We start from the raw sequence: 19,603 nt of genomic DNA, 5'->3' as shown, positions 1-19,603 counted from the left end.
GATAATGGCCTATCAGCTTATGTATATATTTATTCATAGAACAGTTGTAACCGTCCTGTGGTTATACTGTATAATAACCTATACGGAAAGGTCAGCATGGCAAAGGGGCCATTTTAACCATGCTGCCTGTTGTTTTCCAGTTTGTGATTCTGGAACATTCCTGCCCTACATCTCTGAGCCACCAGAGGCGCAGGGGTGTTAGTGGGAATTTTTAATCAGCATAAGTAAGCCATGTAAACTGTTTTTCTACATGATTCTAGAACATTCCTGCCCTACATCTCTAAGCCACCAGAGGCGTAGGGGGGTTAGTAGGAATTTGGTTCGGGTTTCATAGGCCATGTGAACTGCTTTTCACATAAAGATTACTCTGTTTTTTCTTCACAGCGAATAAATCTTTTGTTTTTCCTAAAGATTTCCGTAGAGAGAATCAACCTTGAGTTAATATTATTTTGCTGTTCACCAATACAATATATATATATGACATGATAACGTCATAAGGCGTGCAATGGCTGTCCGTGGCCTATTGGGGTGTCTGTCTGCATAGCAAATAAGGCTCTAGTGCAGACTAAAAATAACATTGGCATCGGAGTCTCGGAAGTTATTCCGCCAGCTCTAACAAAAGACAGTTTTCCAAAGGAATTCCCTTTGGGTACCACAGTGTTTATTTAACTGGTCTTCTAATGTAATGCACGATTCTATGTCAAATCTCACACAGATAACTACGAGTGAGAAGGGTTCATTAGACCAGCACTCAGATAGTGCAGGGTTGTTGCCAACATACATTGCTAAATTACAGGGAGTCAAGGTCTCCATTGTTCCACTTAGTAGACTTTGACCACTATTTAATCGTTTACAATATGACGCCATCCGACATTGGTAAATGCGTCTGTGTCAAACATTATAAAGACCCATGAAACATTTGGGTCACTAGACATTACGGTTAAAAGAAGCTACAGAGTATATCTGTAAAGCTTCTAACGACGTTTCATCGTCGCCAGTTCAGCACAAGGCCACAGCTTGTTGGTCCTACATTTGATATTCAGCCGTTAATCGAAACGGAATTCTTGTGCCGGCATTTAATCCCTTTAGACTTCAGTTTTCAAGGCGGTGATACACACACTCACGCCTTGTAACGACAGGTCGCTACGGTCTGCAAGCCAGTAGTTTGATGACCTCTTTTCCAATTGTGGGAGCGCGTCTTTACATGTTACCTTTGCGGGGTTTCCAGACTTCAACAGGGACATGACTGCCTCTGTCGAACGGATTGGCAGGTAGCCATTTGGTTTCTACTGGGTTTCAGCTGTCTTTATAATACAGGCAGAGTCAGGGTGGCTTATTCCCCTCTGGTTGGGGGAACCAATCCATACAGCTCCGTCGCAGTTTCAATCAGCAAATCACTTACTGCAGTTTGAAAATGGATTTGCTGCGGGTAGTATTGACATATTGGAGCCACAAAATTGAATACTGGCATTTGATCTTCACAATGCGTATATACCCATTCCGGTTTGTTCATCACAGGTTTTAGCGTTTGCAATTCGCCACAACCATTAACCATTTCATGTCTACCGTTGCTTATCGCTTTGGGTATTTACCAAAAGTGATGTTGGGATGATAGCTCATCTCACATAAGAACTCTGTCTCAACAAAGTTCCTCTAACTTGCGCTACTAAGGTATACTGCGGTAGCAGATCAAGTTCGAAAACAATCGCATCTAATTCCGTCTAAACGATGTCAAGGCCTAGGTAAGATGATAAATACGGTAAATCAAAGACTTTTACCTACTACACCAGCAATAACAAATGTACGTCTAGTAATTAGTGCAAAGCACGCACACTAGCGGTACATTGGTGTATTCACCTATTAAGAATAACGATGGGTTTTTCAATTTAGTTCGCCACCCTTCACTCGCATTTCCCACAGAGGGAAAAGGGTGCATATACTCTGGACGACAGTCGCAGAGGGTCAGGATTTGTAGTTAAAATCAGCAACAAAGGTTCTAAAACACGACAGATTGCTGTCGATATATGTCCTAGAACTCTGTGCATTTTACAATGCTATACATGATTCGCTTTCAGTCGGACCAGGTATATACTCTGGTTTCTCTTCAGGACGAATAAATCTTTCGCCTTGTACTAAAGATTGCTGTGGAGAGGAACAACCATGAGTTTCATGTAAATTTTTGATGCCTGTCTCACGCTGGCCTTAAGCAGTCAAACAAGGCAACGGCAGTTGCATACACAACAACCAGTGAGAACCAAGTAGCCGCATGGCAATGCGGCAGGTAACTCAAATCCTCAATGGCTCAGAACACCATTATGTGAAAATGTCAAGAGATCATTATGTGAGTGGACATCTGTTAGACAGAGGATCTCACCCGTCAGGATTTGGATCCTGAAAACTGGACATTAAATCTAGAGGTGTTTCATATGTGAGTCCACAGAAGGGGGTTACCCTCAAGTATACATGATGGCATCTCGCCACAATTACGAAAGCTCAGTATGTGTACAAAACAGATCACAAGGGCAGTGGCGGTGGAGTCTCTCACATTCATGTGGTCATTCAGCATCGTGTATCTGGCTCCACCATTTTCCGCTGCTCTCTCCGTTGTCAAAACGGATCATAAGACAGTTTGTCACAGTCATACTGGTGGTATCTCATGGGTTTCGGAGAAGTTTGCTTCTCGAATTTTCAAGGAATACTTGCACACGATCTTGGCCCGCTCATAATACGTCCAACCTGTTACATCAGGGAACGTTAGTTTACCCATAGTTACCTATGTACCTATTATCTAAGTACCGCAGCTGCGGTTGACGGGGTGAGGGTTCAGACCGCCCTCTTAAGAAATTGAGCATTACAGTATCGGTTATACTAACCATGTTACGAAATAGTAAGCCGTTTAAGGCAGCTCATTTTTACAAAATTTCGTGTGCTTACATAGGTTGTAAACCTCGGAAGTTCCAACATCATCCTTCAAGTAACCCGTATTCTGTTAAACGGGGTGGGATGGAAAACTGCGTGGATCTGCACGAAGAGTGCAGGTATCTGTGTGGTAAACTTATTTTCAAAGACGTTTGCTTCTGTTTGCGTCTGTACACATCTTTCTACAAGGTGTCATCAAAGTTCACACTCTATTTATCCCACCTACAGCGCCAGGCGACTTGAAGTTGGGTTCAGATTTCTTACAGTTTTCATATTTTGAACCCTTCAACAAATGGGAATTAAGTTTCTCACTTTGGGAAAACATTTTTCTTCTAGCCTTGGCTTCGGCAAGGGTTCTGTTTTCATATTTGGGTGCCTTGTATTCCAAGCCACCGTATTTCAGTTTTCTCATGACAAAGCAGATCTTCGGACGAATCACGCTTTCGTATTCTTCACATCAATGTACCAATAGGGGTTCCTGTGTGGACAGCACATTCTAGAATTCTGAATGTGGTACACGCATTACGCATTTATATATGTCCCGAACGTCAACAGTACGTGATATGAATACGTTGTTTGTTCTCTATGATACTGCCAACTGGGGTTAGCCAGTTTCTCAGCGGACATTATCCAGTTGGGTAATAATAATGACTACAAGTCAGGCTTACTTTAAGGCTAGGTTACAATCGCCTACGTCAGTAATAACTCATCCCACAGGTTCTGTGGGAATGTCAGACCCAGTGGGTCGTGGAGTGTCTAAAACGCGGCTATATAGCCTTCATGTGCACCATGTTGGTGCACGTTTACACGTTATAAATGGGGCGCCATCAGCATCTAGCCTTGGGCTGCCTACTGTTACAAGTATCAAACAGCTCTCCCGCCCACGAGGGAAGCTTTGGTACGTCCCAAGAGTACTCCAGTGACCCCTAGTGGATGAAAAAGAAAATAGGATTTTGGTACTTACCAGGTAAATCCTTTTCTTTGAATCCATAGGGGGCACTGGACGCCCACCCAGAGCAGTTTACCTGGGTTGTTTTAAGCTCAAGGGAGCTTAGGGTAACAAGTTTTACTTGATTGATATTAAGCTCAGAGGAGCTTATGGTAACACATTTTCACCGATTGGTTCAAATTATAAAGTTCTATCGGTTATGGCGTCAACTGTTTAGTTGACAGTAAGGTTATGGGTCAACATTGTTGTTGTCCGTTATGTATAGGTATTCTCCATTGTCAACCTCTCTATATCGTTCCTGTTCGCTCAGTAAAAAACACTGAGATAGTACACTGAGGTACTCGGGGATATGGAGGGGTGGGAGGGTCCTAAATTTGAATATTCAGTGCCTTTGTTCGGCTCCGCCCGTCCATATCCCAAGAGTACTCCAGTGCCCCCTATGGATTCAAAGAAAAGGATTTACCTGGTAAGTACCAAAATCCTATTATTACATCTGGCATGGCGTCTCCCGCGGCCTCCGCCGCCGTCCCTGAGCTTCTGCATGCAGAGTGTCAGAGTGGCGATTACGTCAGCCGCGGTGTCCGCGTGGTTGGATGTGCACTTGTCAGCCTGGCGTCTCCTGTCTCCAGTGGCCGGCGCCGCCATTACTGTTTTCATTACCACATGGATTACAAACCAAACTTCCCTCCAAGTGTCTGCATGGGCGCAGCCATCTTGGATTCTGTCAGCTGATAATTTCCTCCAATCTGTTGTCAGTATTGTTAATCTGCATAATTGCCTAGCCAATCCCTTCCTTGCTGCAGGTATAAATACACTGTGCCTGAGCAAGGAAGGCGTCAGTGCTTTGGTTGTCAAACCTAGTTCCTGTTTGTCTCTCTCCTGTGATTGTCTTCCAGGTTCCAGCTCCTGTCTCAAGACTTCCACCATAGAGACCCGCACCAGCATTCCACCTGCGGTGTAGCCTGACTCTCCAATCCATTGTGAATTCATCTGTTTCCAGCTACAACATTACCTGCTTCCAGCTCAGCTTCCAGCAGAGTACAGCTTCCCTTAAAGGGCCGGTGTCCTTTCTACACTTTACCACTCTCCACCGGTATTATTATTTCTCCGCTCTCAAGTTCTACATTTCAGTTCATATTTCATCGCTCCCAAGTTCATTTATTATTTAACTGGTTCCAGCCAGTATCCACTCCGTGCTAACAACAGTCTGGTTCCAGCCAGTATCCACAGCAGCTGTTTTACCTTCAGCAACCCAGCTTTTCCTGGAACACCAGCTGGCACAATCCTGGGTTATCTCCATTGCTACAGTCGGGCCTGGTAAGGACTTTCCATCTAGAAGATCATAAGAACTATCTCACACTACCAGTGCCCTGTGGCTCCTGCCATCCTGTAGTACCCAGGAACTGTATTTATTATTTGCTGACTTTTACGTTTTCTTTTACTGCTGCTGTGTTGCGGAGTTGTCATAATAAACATCATTGACTTTTATCCAAGTTGTCGTGGTCACGCTTTCGGGCAGTTATTATTCATGTTACTTACATGTCCAGGGGTCTGATACAACCTCCCAGGTTCCGGTACATCTCAGCCCCTACAACTGAGGCTGCCTCCCGTCAGCTCAGGCCCTCAGTTGTGACACATACACCTAGAGAGAAAGGTCATCTCCACATTGGGGGGAGGTGGGGCGTCCCGAACAGGGATGGGCCGAGATGGTTTTCAGCGTGGCTGCGTGACATCACATCACATGCAGCCGCACCAAAAAAATGCATTTTGAAACAATTGCCAATGAGAAGCTTAAACAAATATAAATTAGCTCCTTGCAACACACTTGTAGACCCCAGTGCAGGATTTGCGACTCTTCAGTCTGAACCTTTGCTGGCAACGTATATCCTGATGATGAATTAAAATTTGAAACATTGATTTGTATACTGCATTCCAGTATCCATTATTCTGAGTGCCGCCTGGCACATTGCTTTATGTTGGACCTCGCAGCAGGTACCTTGGAGGGCACACTACAATTACTAGCATATATCACAGCAACTGTCCCTTTGAATTGCCCTTGCAAAAGGAATCTGCCACATCCAATCTTAAGAAAAACTCTGATATTGAATCTTCTATTAAGGCCAGGTATACATTAGATGATAAATTCGACAATTTGTTGCTTTGAGACGAGTTGGACAGACTGTTTGCTGTGCTGGCAAATGGGAAGATATCTTTAGAGACTTTGAGCAAATCATGCAGTGTGTACACCCAAACCGGAGATGTGTGTGTGTGTGTGTGTGTGTGTGTGTATATATGTATATATATATATATATATATATATATATATATATATGTATGTATGTATGTGTGTGTGTATATATATATATATATATATATATATATATCTCTCTATATATATATATATATCTTCATTGTTGATTATTTCTTTATTTATTAAGTTTCTTATATAGCGCAGCATATTCTATTGCACTTATAAATAGAACAACAGCAATAGAACAAAACTTGGTAAAAACAGACAGAGGTAGGAAGGCCCTGCTCGCAAGCTTTCAATCTATGGGGAAATAGGCATTGATACACAAGGATAGATGCTACCTATTGCATAATGGTCCACCAGATTGCTAAGTTCTTAATGGGTTGTATGATTTGATCACCCAGCAATGTTGGCCAAGTGTCATGAGGGTGTGAGTAAAGAAAGACAAGATATGTGATGTTGTGTACTGTACAGAGAGAATGTAATTAGAGAGAGAAGTACTGAAGGTTATGTGGGTGGGTCTGGAATTTGATAGGTTTGTCTGAAGAGGTGAGTTTTCAGGGAAAGTTTAAAGGTTTGGAGACTAGAGGTGAGTCTTATTGTGCATGGGAGGGCATTCCACAGAGTGGGTGAAGCCCGGATAAAGTCCTGTAATTTGGAGTGTAAACAAGTAATACATGTGGATGAGAGACGCAGATCTTGTGCAGAGCAGAGAGGTCGGGTAGGGAGATATTTTGAGATGAGTGAAGAGATGTTTGTTGGTGCAGTTTGAATAATAGCCTTACATAGTTACATAGTTACATAGTTAGTGAGGTTGAAAAGAGGCAAAATGCCCATTGGGTTTAACCTTGTATGTAAGTAAAAGTATTTTATATTTAATACGGTAGAATACCGGTAACCAGTGGAGGGACTGACAGAGCAGATCCGCAGACGATGAACGTCTAGCGAGGAAGATTAGCCTCGCAGCTGCATTCAAAATGGATTGTAGTGGTGAGAGCCTATATTTTGGAAGACCAGTCAGGAGATTGTTACAATAATCAATGCAGGAGATAATGAGAGCATGGATTAGAGTTTTTGCTGTGTCTTGTGTAAAATATGGTCATATTTTGATATGTTTCTTAGATGTATGTAGCGTGATTTTGAGACAGATTGAATGTGTTGAACAAAAGACAGTTCAGAGTTCAATGACACCTAGGCAGCGAGATTGTGGGGTAGGGATGATTGCTGAGATATCAGGTTGGTAACTACTATTGGCTGGTGGAAATATAATTAATTCTCTTTTGAAAATATTAAGTTTGAGGTGGTGAGATGTCGTCCAAAATGAAATGGCAGAAAGGCATTCAGTGACACAGCCCCATACAGATGGTGACAAATCTGGGGAGTATAGGTAGATTTGAGTATCATCTGCATACAGATGGTACTGAAATCCGAAAGAGTTGATTAGTTTGCCAACAGATGAGGTATAGATAGAGAAAAGCAGAGGACCTAAGACTGAACCCTGCGGTACTCCAACTGAGAGAGGTAGCGAAGAGGAGGGGGAATCAGAGAAACGAACACTGAAGGAGCAATTAGATAAGTAAGTTGAGAACCAAGAAAGGGCTGTGTCCTGAAGACCTAGGGATTGTAGTGTTTGCATGAGAAAAGAGTGGTCAACAGTGTCAAAAGCAGCAGAGAGATCAAGGAGGATAAATAGTGAGTGATGGCCTTTAGATTTAACAGTGACCAAATCATTCACTACCTTAGTCAGTGCTGTCTCTGTGGAGTGTTGGGCATGAAATCCTGACTAAAGTAGGATTGACATACATATATTCAAATTGAATCTGTAAGATTCAGTTCCAGCAACAAGAATACTCTATATGCTATATTTCCTAGTGGATTAAAGCACTGGTATGTATGTGTGTATATACAGTATGTATGCTTTTTTATATATGTGTTGCTTATTAAACTAGCGATTTCTCAATAATGCCATTTTTATAATACAGGTTGAGTATCCCATATCCAAATATTCCGAAATACAGAATATTCCGAAATACGGACTTTTTTGAGTGAGAGTGAGATAGTGAAACCTTTGTTTTCTGATGGCTCAATGTACACAAACTTTGTTTAATACACAAAGTTATTAAAAATATTGTATTAAATGTAGAGATGAGCGCCTGAAATTTTTCGGGTTTTGTGTTTTGGTTTTGGGTTCGGTTCCGCGGCCGTGTTTTGGGTTCGAACGCGTTTTGGCAAAACCTCACCGAATTTTTTTTGTCGGATTCGGGTGTGTTTTTGATTCGGGTGTTTTTTTCAAAAAACACTAAAAAACAGCTTAAATCATAGAAATTGGGGGTCATTTTGATCCCAAAGTATTATTAACCTCAAAAACCATAATTTACACTCATTTTCAGTCTATTCTGAATACCTCACACCTCACAATATTATTTTTAGTCCTAAAATTTGCACCGAGGTCGCTGTGTGAGTAAGATAAGCGACCGTAGTGGCCGACACAAACACCGGGCCCATCTAGGAGTGGCACTGCAGTGTCACGCAGGATGTCCCTTCCAAAAAACCCTCCCCAAACAGCACATGACGCAAAGAAAAAAAGAGGCGCAATGAGGTAGCTGTGTGAGTAAGATTAGCGACCCTAGTGGCCGACACAAACACCGGGCCCATCTAGGAGTGGCACTGCAGTGTCACGCAGGATGGCCCTTCCAAAAAAACCTCCCCAAACAGCACATGACGCAAAGAAAAAAAGAGGCGCAATGAGGTAGCTGTGTGAGTAAGATTAGCGACCCTAGTGGCCGACACAAACACCGGGCCCATCTATGAGTGGCACTGCAGTGTCACGCAGGATGTCCCTTCCAAAAAACCCTCCCCAAACAGCACATGACGCAAAGAAAAAAAGAGGCGCAATGAGGTAGCTGACTGTGTGAGTAAGATTAGCGACCCTAGTGGCCGACACAAACACCGGGCCCATCTAGGAGTGGCACTGCAGTGTCACGCAGGATGTCCCTTCCAAAAAACCCTCCCCAATCAGCACATGATGCAAAGAAAAATAAAAGAAAAAAAGAGGTGCAAGATGGAATTGTCCTTGGGCCCTCCCACCCACCCTTATGTTGTATAAACAAAACAGGACATGCACACTTTAACCAACCCATCATTTCAGTGACAGGGTCTGCCACACGACTGTGACTGATATGACGGGTTGGTTTGGACCCCCCCCAAAAAAGAAGCAATTAATCTCTCCTTGCACAAACTGGCTCTACAGAGGCAAGATGTCCACCTCATCTTCACCCTCCGATATATCACCGTGTACATCCCCCTCCTCACAGATTATCAATTCGTCCCCACTGGAATCCACCATCTCAGCTCCCTGTGTACTTTGTGGAGGCAATTGCTGCTGGTCAATGTCTCCGCGGAGGAATTGATTATAATTCATTTTAATGAACATCATCTTCTCCACATTTTCTGGATGTAACCTCGTACGCCGATTGCTGACAAGGTGAGCGGCGGCACTAAACACTCTTTCGGAGTACACACTTGTGGGAGGGCAACTTAGGTAGAATAAAGCCAGTTTGTGCAAGGGCCTCCAAATTGCCTCTTTTTCCTGCCAGTATAAGTACGGACTGTGTGACGTGCCTACTTGGATGCGGTCACTCATATAATCCTCCACCATTCTATCAATGTTGAGAGAATCATATGCAGTGACAGTAGACGACATGTCCGTAATCGTTGTCAGGTCCTTCAGTCCGGACCAGATGTCAGCATCAGCAGTCGCTCCAGACTGCCCTGCATCACCGCCAGCGGGTGGGCTCGGAATTCTGAGCCTTTTCCTTGCACCCCCAGTTGCGGGAGAATGTGAAGGAGGAGATGTTGACAGGTCGCGTTCCGCTTGACTTGACAATTTTGTCACCAGCAGGTCTTTCAACCCCAGCAGACTTGTGTCTGCCGGAAAGAGAGATCCAAGGTAGGCTTTAAATCTAGGATCGAGCACGGTGGCCAAAATGTAGTGCTCTGATTTCAACAGATTGACCACCCGTGAATCCTTGTTAAGCGAATTAAGGGCTGCATCCACAAGTCCCACATGCCTAGCGGAATCGCTCCCTTTTAGCTCCTTCTTCAATGCCTCCAGCTTCTTCTGCAAAAGCCTGATGAGGGGAATGACCTGACTCAGGCTGGCAGTGTCTGAACTGACTTCACGTGTGGCAAGTTCAAAGGGCATCAGAACCTTGCACAACGTTGAAATCATTCTCCACTGCACTTGAGACAGGTGCATTCCACCTCCTATATCGTGCTCAATTGTATAGGCTTGAATGGCCTTTTGCTGCTCCTCCAACCTCTGAAGCATATAGAGGGTTGAATTCCACCTCGTTACCACTTCTTGCTTCAGATGATGGCAGGGCAGGTTCAGTAGTTTTTGGTGGTGCTCCAGTCTTCTGTACGTGGTGCCTGTACGCCGAAAGTGTCCCGCAATTTTTCTGGCCACCGACAGCATCTCTTGCACGACCCTGTCGTTTTTTAAAAAATTCTGCACCACCAAATTCAAGGTATGTGCAAAACATGGGACGTGCTGGAATTTGCCCATATTTAATGCACACACAATATTGCTGGCGTTGTCCGATGCCACAAATCCACAGGAGAGTCCAATTGGGGTAAGCCATTCCGCGATGATCTTCCTCAGTTGCCGTAAGAGGTTTTCAGCTGTGTGCGTATTCTGGAAAGCGGTGATACAAAGCGTAGCCTGCCTAGGAAAGAGTTGGCGTTTGCGAGATGCTGCTACTGGTGCCGCCGCTGCTGTTCTTGCGGCGGGAGTCCATACATCTACCCAGTGGGCTGTCACAGTCATATAGGCCTGACCCTGCCCTGCTCCACTTGTCCACATGTCCGTGGTTAAGTGGACATTGGGTACAACTGCATTTTTTAGGACACTGGTGAGTCTTTTTCTGACGTCCGTGTACATTCTCGGTATCGCCTGCCTAGAGAAGTGGAACCTAGATGGTATTTGGTAACGGGGGCACACTGCCTCAATAAATTGTCTAGTTCCCTGTGAACTAACGGCGGATACCGGACGCACGTCTAACACCAACATAGTTGTCAAGGCCTCCGTTATCCGCTTTGCAGTAGGATGACTGCTGTGATATTTCATCTTCCTCGCAAAGGACTGTTGAACAGTCAATTGCTTATTGGAAGTAGTACAAGTGGGCTTACGACTTCCCCTCTGGGATGACCATCGACTCCCAGCGGCAACAACAGCAGCGCCAGCAGCAGTAGGCGTTACACGCAAGGATGCATCGGAGGAATCCCAGGCAGGAGAGGACTCGTCAGAATTGCCAGTGACATGGCCTGCAGGACTATTGGCATTCCTGGGGAAGGAGGAAATTGACACTGAGGGAGTTGGTGGGGTGGTTTGCGTGAGCTTGGTTACAAGAGGAAGGGATTTACTGGTCAGTGGACTGCTTCCGCTGTCACCCAAAGTTTTTGAACTTGTCACTGACTTATTATGAATGCGCTGCAGGTGACGTATAAGGGAGGATGTTCCGAGGTGGTTAACGTCCTTACCCCTACTTATTACAGCTTGACAAAGGGAACACACGGCTTGACACCTGTTGTCCGCATTTCTGGTGAAATACCTCCACACCGAAGAGCTGATTTTTTTGGTATTTTCACCTGGCATGTCAACGGCCATATTCCTCCCACGGACAACAGGTGTCTCCCCGGGTGCCTGACTTAAACAAACCACCTCACCATCAGAATCCTCCTGGTCAATTTCCTCCCCAGCGCCAGCAACACCCATATCCTCCTCATCCTGGTGTACTTCAACACTGACATCTTCAATCTGACTATCGGGAACTGGACTGCGGGTGCTCCTTCCAGCACTTGCAGGGGGCGTGCAAATGGTGGAAGGCGCATGCTCTTCACGTCCAGTGTTGGGAAGGTCAGGCATCGCAACCGACACAATTGGACTCTCCTTGTGGATTTGGGATTTCGAAGAATGCACAGTTCTTTGCTGTGCTGCTTTTGCCAGCTTGAGTCTTTTCATTTTTCTAGCGAGAGGCTGAGTGCTTCCATCCTCATGTGAAGCTGAACCACTAGCCATGAACATAGGCCAGGGCCTCAGCCGTTCCTTGCCACTCCGTGTGGTAAATGGCATATTGGCAAGTTTACGCTTCTCCTCCGACAATTTTATTTTAGGATTTGGAGTCCTTTTTTTACTGATATTTGGTGTTTTGGATTTGACATGCTCTGTACTATGACATTGGGCATCGGCCTTGGCAGACGACGTTGCTGGCATTTCATCGTCTCGGCCATGACTAGTGGCAGCAGCTTCAGCACGAGGTGGAAGTGGATCTTGATCTTTCCCTAATTTTGGAACCTCAACATTTTTGTTCTCCATATTTTAATAGGCACAACTAAAAGGCACCTCAGGTAAACAATGGAGATGGATGGATTGGATACTAGTATACAATTATGGACGGGCTGCCGAGTGCCGACACAGAGGTAGCCACAGCCGTGAACTACCGCACTGTACTGTGTCTGCTGCTAATATATAGACTGGTTGATAAAGAGATAGTATACTCGTAACTAGTATGTATGTATGTATAAAGAAAGAAAAAAAAACCACGGTTAGGTGGTATATACAATTATGGACGGGCTGCCGAGTGCCGACACAGAGGTAGCCACAGCCGTGAACTACCGCACTGTACTGTGTCTGCTGCTAATATATAGACTGGTTGATAAAGAGATAGTATACTCGTAACTAGTATGTATGTATGTATAAAGAAAGAAAAAAAAAACCACGGTTAGGTGGTATATACAATTATGGACGGGCTGCCGAGTGTCGACACAGAGGTAGCCACAGCCGTGAACTACCGCACTGTACTGTGTCTGCTGCTAATATATAGACTGGTTGATAAAGAGATAGTATACTCGTAACTAGTATGTATGTATAAAGAAAGAAAAAAAAAACCACGGTTAGGTGGTATATACAATTATGGACGGGCTGCCGAGTGCCGACACAAAGGTAGCCACAGCCGTGAACTACCGCACTGTACTGTGTCTGCTGCTAATATAGACTGGTTGATAAAGAGATAGTATACTCGTAACTAGTATGTATGTATAAAAGAAAAAAAAAAACCACGGTTAGGTGGTATATACAATTATGGACGGGCTGCCGAGTGCCGACACAGAGGTAGCCACAGCCATGAACTACCGCACTGTACTGTGTCTGCTGCTAATATAGACTGGTTGATAAAGAGATAGTATACTCGTAACTAGTATGTATGTATAAAGAAAGAAAAAAAAACCACGGTTAGGTGGTATATACAATTATGGACGGGCTGCCGAGTGCCGACACAGAGGTAGCCACAGCCGTGAACTACCGCACTGTACTGTGTCTGCTGCTAATATATAGACTGGTTGATAAAGAGATAGTATACTCGTAACTAGTATGTATGTATAAAGAAAGAAAAAAAAACCACGGTTAGGTGGTATATACAATTATGGACGGGCTGCCGAGTGCCGACACAGAGGTAGCCACAGCCGTGAACTACCGCACTGTACTGTGTCTGCTGCTAATATAGACTGGTTGATAAAGAGATAGTATACTCGTAACTAGTATGTATGTATAAAGAAAGAAAAAAAAACCACGGTTAGGTGGTATATACAATTATGGACGGGCTGCCGAGTGCCGACACAGAGGTAGCCACAGCCGTGAACTACCGCACTGTACTGTGTCTGCTGCTAATATAGACTGGTTGATAAAGAGATAGTATACTACTAATATTATATATACTGGTGGTCAGGTCACTGGTCACTAGTCACACTGGCAGTGGCACTCCTGCAGCAAAAGTGTGCACTGTTTAATTTTAATATAATATTATGTACTCCTGGCTCCTGCTATAACCTATAACTGGCACTGCAGTAGTGCTCCCCAGTCTCCCCCACAATTATAAGCTGTGTGAGCTGAGCAGTCAGACAGATATATAATATATATAGATGATGCAGCACACTGGCCTGAGCCTGAGCAGTGCACACAGATATGGTATGTGACTGAGTCACTGTGTGCTGTGTATCGCTTTTTTCAGGCAGAGAACGGATTATAAAGTAAACTGCACTGTCCTCACTAGTAAACTCTCTCCACTCAGTCTCTACACTTCTACAGTAACAGTACTCCTCCTAGTCAGCTCCAGTAAATCTCTCTCAGTCTCTTATAATCTAAATGGAGAGGACGCCAGCCACGTCCTCTCCCTATCAATCTCAATGCACGTGTGAAAATGGCGGCGACGCGCGGCTCCTTTATATAGAATCCGAGTCTCGCGATAGAATCCGAGCCTCGCGAGAATCCGACAGCGTCATGATGACGTTCGGGCGCGCTCGGGTTAACCGAGCAAGGCGGGAAGATCCGAGTCGCTCGGACCCGTGAAAAAAAACATGAAGTTCTGGCGGGTTCGGATTCAGAGAAACCGAACCCGCTCATCTCTAATTAAATGACCTTCAGGCTGTGTGTATAAGGTGTATGTAAAACATAAATGAATTGTGTGAATGTACACACACTTTGTTTAATGCACAAAGTTATAAAAAATATTGGCTAAAACTACTTTCAGGCTGTGTGTATAGGGTGTATATGAAACATAAATGCATTCTGTGCTTAGATTTAGGTCCCATCACCATGATATCTCATTATGGTATGCAATTATTCCAAACTACGGAAAAATCCGATATCCAAAATACCTCTGGTCCCAAGCATTTTGGATAAGGGATACTCAACCTGTAATACAATTTCTATAATGATAAGATATGTTTTATATTAAACTGATATTAATCAACTCCACATGGGATAGTTGCTTTTGAATACATTCTCCAGGTCTGAGTATCACCTTAGTAATGAACAGAGACATTTGATGCCTTTAAAAAGGTGACTACCTGGAGTGCACACTACTACCATTCCTTCTCTAGGAACGGCGAAGAAATGCGTTAAGGATAAGGCACCCTCCCTCACCTTTTGCGCTCCTTTTGCCAATTGCCATCATACAGCACGGAGATACGTGAGCCGGAGAGGAGTACGTGAGCCGTGGCCTCCATCCTGCTGCATATCACAAACCACTTGCTACACTCTCCTACAGCCGAGCAGTTCAACGTAGCATAGGAGACTTTATATCCAGGAGGGCTGTAGATACAGCTTGTGAGAGTAACTAACGTGAGTGGGAGGTAGCAGCATACCGCTGGCTGACCATTTGCTAATTGAACACTGTATTCTTACAGCCAGTGAAAGTCAAAGCTATCTGTGACTGTTTATATCCATGAAATTCCATGGAACTGGAGCTTATTAATCCTATATTGGTGAGAGAGAGAGTTTGCCATATGTGTGTACTGTTTTTGTAGTTTGTTCTGGGGATGAAGGAAAATCAGAATGAGCATCGTATCATTTGCACATTGTCTAATGTGTCACCAGTGTTACACTTTCCCTGATGCCTCAATTTCACAAATACTTTCTTTTGTCTGAATAACTGTGTAAACACTTATTTTTCTTCCCCTCCAAGGATAAAATAGACACTCACCAGTTGCTAAATCACTGAGTATATGGCATGCGAGGCCGTGCCATATATGGCAGCATACTGGAAAGGTGTATGTGGATCTGTACATATGTATAGATGATCAAAAACTATGTAATGTATAATGCTTGCTATACAGATGGCACATGAGCAGTACAGTTTGTGCATTACTGAAATTATTGGTTTCAAATAAGTACTGTATACCAGATAAAGAATACAGTACTAGCCTGTGATGAAACCTTGAGCTGCTATTTACGTACTGTATGTCAGACCAAAACGATATATACTGTATATAGGGGGTCATTCCGAGTTGTTCGCTCGTTATTTTTTTCTCGCAACGGAGCGATTAGTCACTAGTGCGCATGCGCAATGTCCGCAGTGCGACTGCGCCAAGTATAATTTGCTATGCAGTTAGGTATTTTACTCACGGCATTACGAGGTTTTTTCTTCGTTCTGGTGATCGTAATGTGATTGACAGGAAGTGGGTGTTTCTGGGCGGAAACTGGCCGTTTTATGGGTGTGAGCGAAAAAACGCTACAGTTTCTGGGAAAAACGCGGGAGTGGCTGAAGAAACGGAGGAGTGTCTGGACGAACGCTGGGTGTGTTTGTGACGTCAAACCAGGAACGACAAGCACTGAACTGATCGCAGATGCCGAGTAAGTCTGGAGCTACTCAGAAACTGCTAAGAAGTGTCTATTCGCAATTCTGCTAATCTTTCGTTCGCAATTTTGATAAGCTAAGATTCACTCCCAGTAGGCGGCGGCTTAGCGTGTGCAAAGCTGCTAAAAGCAGCTTGCGAGCGAACAACTCGGAATGAGGGCCATTATTTTTAAATTAACACTACCTAACTAAGTTCAGATCATAATGACTATATTATTTATTATAAACAAAGGCATTAGATTTTGTAAATTATTTCTTTGTTTTAACACTCCTGTTTCCATTAATATTCTTAATCTCCAAAGATTGTTGACAACACAGTGCAGCTAAAGGTAGAAGCTACAGTATGTTGAGAGAGGTAATCATGCTATCTAGAGCATTGTGAAACATGCAGTTGACCCACAAGCATTTTGTCATTGCAATTAGCATACATAATGAATTGTGAAAATTAGAATATGGAGTGTTTTTTAAGGACAGCCTACGACCCTGGCATTTGGCCCTTAGCAAAAAAAATTAAAAACAGAACTTGATATGAATTTAGCCATTCATTTACATAGAAATCACTGTATCTGCATACTTAACAGACTTTTTGTATACCCGTGGGATTTTAGATCTAATTATGGTGTTCGGTGTGCTGCATTCCTAATCCTATATTGGTATGCAGATTTTACTATTTAATTTTTTATTGATATTTTCAAGAAATGTGATTTAGGAGTTTACTGATCAGTAAAAGGTTTGGAGTATAACCCTTCAATGTTAAACAAAACCTAGAGATGGACAAATCTTCCTGCGTCATTATGTTACATTTGGTTAAAAAAAACCAACCTATGTTTAAACATGAATAATGATTTTGGAAAGGGATAGATTTCAGGGGAGATGTATTTAACCTTTGAGAGAGAAAGAGATAGCGGCAAGAGATAAAGGGGGACATTTATTATGGTAACATTTACCAAGAAGAAAAAAGTATTCCTTGATTAGGGCACGCACAGATTATTACACCTTGAATTACTTTAAGTCATCATCCCTTGGGTAGATGACCACTGATTTGTAAAATATAACTTTTATTAAATATTCGTTAATAACTAGCGAAATATGTGCAAGTGAGAAAAGATATGTGCAAATAAAGTGATTATTAAAAAGCTAAACCACTATAATTTTATAGTATGCAAATTATAGATGTTACTTCAGTGTTGATTGGTTGCCATGGACAGCTTCTCCACTGGCTCACTTCTCCGTTCTTATCACTGCTTAGTAAATGTCCCCTAAAGTTCCAACCAATTGGATTCTAACTGCCATTTTAAAGGCTGTTCTTTAAAATATGACCCGAAGCTGATTGGTACTTTCTAACTTCAAGTTTTGATAAATGTCCCCCTTTCATGCATGAAGTTGCTTAACTGTACATAAGTAAATTACATTCAATTTTTGCATCAGTTTAGTAATGCCAGTGGTGCGGTAACAATGGATCAATCTGTCCATCTCAATTCCATTGGGTTTAATCATATGTTTAGGATGAAATCGGTTTTATTATCAAGCATAATTTTACTCTCTCTCTCTCTCTCTCTCTCTCTCTCTCTCTCTCTCTCTCTCTCTCTCTCTCTCTCTCTCTCTCTCTCTCTCTCTCTCTCTCTCCTAGTATCACATACAAGTCCAACAACGGAAATAAACGGCACTCACGAGGCGTATATAGCAAACACAAACTGGTACTTTCCAGTTTGTTTTTGCTATATACACCTCTTGAGTGCCGTTTATTCCCATCGTTGGATGTGTGTGTATGTGTATATATATATATATATTAGAGATGAGCGGGTTCGGTTCCTCGGGATCTGAACCCCCCGAACTTCACCTATTTTACACGGTTCCGAGGCAGCCTCGGATCTTCCCGCGTTGCTCGGTTAACCAGAACGCGCCCGAACGTCATCATCCCGCTGTCGGATTCTCTCGAGATTCGTATTCTAAATAAGAAGCCGCCCGTCGCCTCCATTTTCACTCGTACAATGTAGATTGAATGGAGAGGACGTGGCAGCGTTCTCTCCCTGAAAAGCTCCGTAATCTGTCCTCAGTATGCTGCAAATAATCTGTGCTCAGTATGCTGAATATATCTACGTTCTCTGCCTGAAAACGCTCCATATCTGTGCTCAGTGTGCTGCATTGTGGGGACTGGGGACCACCAGTATATAATAATTATAGTAGTACAGTAGGCAATTGCTGTATCTTGCAGCTCTGTGTCACTGCAAGTATCCATTCTATATATACACTGCTCAATAAAATAAAGGGAACACTAAAATGACACATCCTAGATCTGAATGAATGAAATATTCTTATTAAATACTTTGTTCTTTACATAGTTGAATGTGCTGACAACAAAATCACACAAGTTATCAATGGAAATCAAATGAGGCTCAGTAGTGTGTGTGGCCTCCACGTGCCTGTATGACCTCCCTACAATGCCTGGGCATGCTCCTGATGAGGTGGTGGATGGTCTCCTGAGGGATCTCCTCCCACACCTGGACTAAAGTATCTGCCAACTCCTGGACAGTCTGTGGTGCAACGTGGCATTGGTGGATGGAGCGAGACATGATGTCCCAGATGTGCTTAATTGGATTCAGGTCTGGGGAACGGGTGGGCCAGTCCATAGCATCAATGCCTTCGTCTTGCAGAAACTGCTGACACACTCCAGCCACATGAGGTCTAGCATTGTCTTGCATTAGGAGGAACCTAGGGCCAACCGCACCAGCATATGGTCTCACAAGGGGTCTGAGGATCTCATCTCGGTACCTAATGGCAGTCAGGCTACCTCTGGCGAGCACATGGAGGGCTGTGCGGCCCCCTAAAGAAATGTCACCCCACACCATTACTGACCCACTGCCAAACTGGTCATGCTGGAGGATGTTGCAGGCAGCAGAACTTTCTCCTTGGCATCTCCAGACTCTGTCACATCTGTCACATGTGCTCAGTGAGAACCTGCTTTCATCTGTCAAGAGCACAGGGCGCCAGTGGCGAATTTGCCAATCTTGGTGTTCTCTGGCAGATGCCAAACGTCCTGCACGGTGTTGGGCTGTAAGCACAACCCCCACCTGTGGACGTCGGGCCCTCATACCACCCTCATGGAGTCTGTTTCTGATTGTTTGAGTAGACACATGCACATTTGTGGCTTGCTGGAGGTCATTTTGCAGGGCTCTGGCAGTGCTCCTCCTGTTCCTCCTTGCACAAAGGCGGAGGTATTAGTCCTGCTGCTGGGTTGTTGCCCTCCTACGGCCTCCTCCACGTCTCCTGATGTACTGGCCTGTCTCCTGG

The 19,603-nt window shown here is 43.8% G+C and overlaps 1 non-coding gene and 1 pseudogene across 1 annotated transcript; both read left to right on the top strand.

Annotated features, from left to right (window-relative positions):
• The first annotated feature begins 362 nt into the window (after positions 1-362).
• On the top strand, positions 363-470 carry LOC134959549 (U5 spliceosomal RNA; annotated as a pseudogene).
• A 1,618-nt stretch (positions 471-2,088) lies between these two features.
• Positions 2,089-2,203, top strand: LOC134959500 (U5 spliceosomal RNA). The gene has a single exon (XR_010187531.1). It is a non-coding gene; the product is annotated as a U5 spliceosomal RNA (small nuclear RNA).
• Positions 2,204-19,603: the final 17,400 nt, after the last annotated feature.

Source organism: Pseudophryne corroboree, chromosome 9, assembly GCF_028390025.1.
Source record: "Pseudophryne corroboree isolate aPseCor3 chromosome 9, aPseCor3.hap2, whole genome shotgun sequence".
NCBI classification, from domain to species: domain Eukaryota; kingdom Metazoa; phylum Chordata; class Amphibia; order Anura; family Myobatrachidae; genus Pseudophryne; species Pseudophryne corroboree.
Note: the sequence above shows the minus strand (reverse complement) of the source record. Positions and strands in the feature narration are given on the sequence as shown.